Source organism: Antrostomus carolinensis, unplaced genomic scaffold, assembly GCF_000700745.2.
Source record: "Antrostomus carolinensis isolate BGI_N321 unplaced genomic scaffold, ASM70074v2 scaffold4153, whole genome shotgun sequence".
NCBI lineage: Eukaryota > Metazoa > Chordata > Aves > Caprimulgiformes > Caprimulgidae > Antrostomus > Antrostomus carolinensis.
The window spans coordinates 15,152-18,307 of NW_010305698.1; positions in this window are offsets into that span (position 1 = coordinate 15,152).

Below are 3,156 nucleotides of genomic sequence, written 5' to 3' on the forward strand. Positions count from 1 at the left end.
GAAAGGGGGATCATATGGTTTGGTGAAGAAGAATGGGAAAAGTGAGGGATAAGAGGATAAAAGATGCTGGTTGCATGTAAACAAGGGCTGGTCATAGCTGACCATGCTCTAACCCTGCACCTAATCAGTGCAGCCTGTCCTGTCTTCCCATTGAACTCCATTTCTAACTTTTCCTGGGTGCAGGGTTTTCTCTGTGTGCATGTGTATGCATGGAGGTCTACCTGCCTGCAGCTGGAGTTGGACCACAGATGACAGTGGGCTCAGGGTGCTAGCAATTGGAGAGACTGGAGTACATATTACATGGGTAGTTGTGTCAGTGTATAATCACTAGCAAATATCAAGGCAGGCTAGCTGACAAATAGGGTAAGAGTGTGGAAGCCAAGTGATGGAGTGGCCATAAATCTAAGATACTGGAGAGACAAGCACATCTGGATTTGGCTACTTGAGGGAGCAGGTGGTCAAAGCCAGTGAGTGGAGAGGATGTGAGGTCTGAGAGTTGGCTGCTGGTAAGGTTGTAAGTGTGGACCATCTGCCAGACATGCTGTTTGCATGCACATGTCTGTGCATGAGGCAACATGAGGGGCAATTCTGCATCCTGCATGTCAGAAAACCAAGATGATGATGAAGTGCTTCAGTGCCCCTTGAACAAACTGTTCAAGTTCTCTTACAGTGATAAGTAGATTTTTTTGTTCTTCTCTACTGGGAAAAATATAATATAATCATCATATACTTCTGCAACGCCTTACTGTTAGCATTTGTTTCAGAAAAAAATAGAGTCACCCTGTCTTATGGGGTGAGCCCACTTTTTATCTGGAATACAGTGGCATTGATTGATACAGACCATGGCTGTCTACAGGGGTAAGCGTTTTCTGTGGTGCATCTTTGTCCTGGGTACCTCAGTCATCCAGATGAGACCAAGGGCCCCTGTGAGTGCACATCACAGGCCCCTCCTGCCCTCCAGCCTTGTGGGCCTGTTTGCAGACAAGCAGCAGGGGGTCAAGATCTAGTCAGCTGTGTCTGTGCATATATACATTGCAGGCAGGCCATGGAGTAGACTCACTGGTATATGCACAGCATATACAGTATATAACAGCCTGTCAGACACTGGCATTGCTTCTCGTTGCCTTTTGGGAAAGGAAAAACATTTTGGTTTTAAATGTCAAGGTGAAGTTGTGTTGGCTGTGCTTTGAAACAGCATGTCCTCTTAAGTCTGTGTGCTTGTTTGTGTAGAGATGAAAGGAGCCACAGCTTGGCCCAAGTTCATAGCTCTGCGGTATAAATAGGTAGACAAGATAGCAAGCTGTAGAATTGCTATGGGACCTGGGGAGCCATTTGCCATGGACACTGTTTGGTATTTCAAGGCAATATTTTAGAAAGTAAAGTCTCTAACTAAGCCTGAATTGAGAGATTCTTGTTTTTCCCTTTTAGTTATACTCACTGTACAATGTTAATTATGGTTGACTAGCAAGCTGAAAAAAAAAGGTTGTTTTTCATATTCTATAAGTTTCTACATGTCAGTTGCTTAACTAATAAATTCTGTGAGTACGTGAGCTATTGGTAGCTAATAAAAATTGGGAGTTCAGACATACAAGCAAGCCTTTCATTGCATGAAGCAGAGACAGCATATGTTTGTTGGCTTGATTTTGTTCCTGTTTGAGAAGGATTGCAGCATGAAGAGTAACACTACCCACTTTACTTGTACTCTGAATCAGAGAGAGCGTGAATACATGCTTTTTGGAAGTTTGTCTGAATAATGCAAATAAAGACGCTTTCGGATAACATCTGGAAGCTGGGGTGCTGGTGATGGCACATATTGATGGCACAGTGCATGAGACAAAACCCAGAATGCGGAGCTGTAATGCTGCAGCGAATAATACAGAAAGCAGCATTTCTCTATTAGTCATTCAGAAGATGGTCTAAAATTGCCAGAAGGTACTACAGTCGCAGTAACAGTGAAACTTTCTAAGGCAGTGCTGTAAAAGACTGAAAAGTGGGTTGTCTAATTACTGTAGCTGAGCAGCTGAACTAGTAGGGAGCTGTGCAGTATGGCTAGTAAGCAGCTCATTAATAAACTAGACATCTTGCTCGTTAGTTCTTCAAAGGTCTGCAGAAGAGATCTGTGCTGTCTTAAAAGGAGGATATGCAGACTGTGAAATCTCTGAATGCCTGGCATGGAGAAATGAAGTGTGAAAGGAACTAATGATGCTGGTGGCATTTGGAGTGTGAGCGCATGCTGTCTGTGCGTGTGAGGCAATTAAGGAACCGCAGCACCTCACAAGCAACAGACCACAGAACACACACATTCTGTCTGTGCATGGCTGTAGTGTACCCACACTATATAAAACCGAGCTATAAACCAAGTAATTGTGATTCAAATTACTGATGTGATTTCCTTTGTTGGGTTTAATTAACAGCAGTTCAGCGTTACATTTCCTGCTAGTTAAAATGCAGATTGAGTAAAGGAATATGAGTGATTAATCGCAAAATGCATCGAGTGATGGGTTAAAGATGCAGATGCTGGACCAACTGGCGTTAATATTGGCTAGTAGGTACAGTACATGTGCGCTTTGGGGATGTCTAGGAGAGGGTTCTGCCTAAGGATGTGCTGGCAGGGACCAGAGGGAAAGACAAATCCTAGAAGGAAGAATGGGCCAACAATGACAGAAACACCCCAGGGAGTAAGGAAACCTGTGCCTCCTTGTGAGAGTTTAACTCCTTCATTGCAGTTTACTGAAAGTAGCAGTTAACATAGCACCTTAGTTTACTTTGGCCAGGGAGCAAACCACCAGTTAGATAAACAGCTTGACTAACAGTGGCTAGTAAACTAATTCCAAGAAGAAGGATAAATAAAACTGCTGTACCCCAACTGCGACATTGCCTGCCCAAATCTTGTCTCCTAGCTAATTGTCAACAGTTTGTCTTGATCTTTATTAAAAGTCTCTAGCACTTTGTTTTGGCTTCTTCTAAGAGTATAGCTGTCTCATTCATATTGCTGAAGCTTGCCTTTCTTTAGTGTACTTGAATATTCCCAATGTACAGCTGCAGTCCTCTCTTATGCTTGTCCTAAAACTTGAGTGACTAAAGAAAAATCCTACCCATCAAGGTATCTGAGCACTATATTTTTCCATTATTTTTCTCATAAGATTACATTCTTCC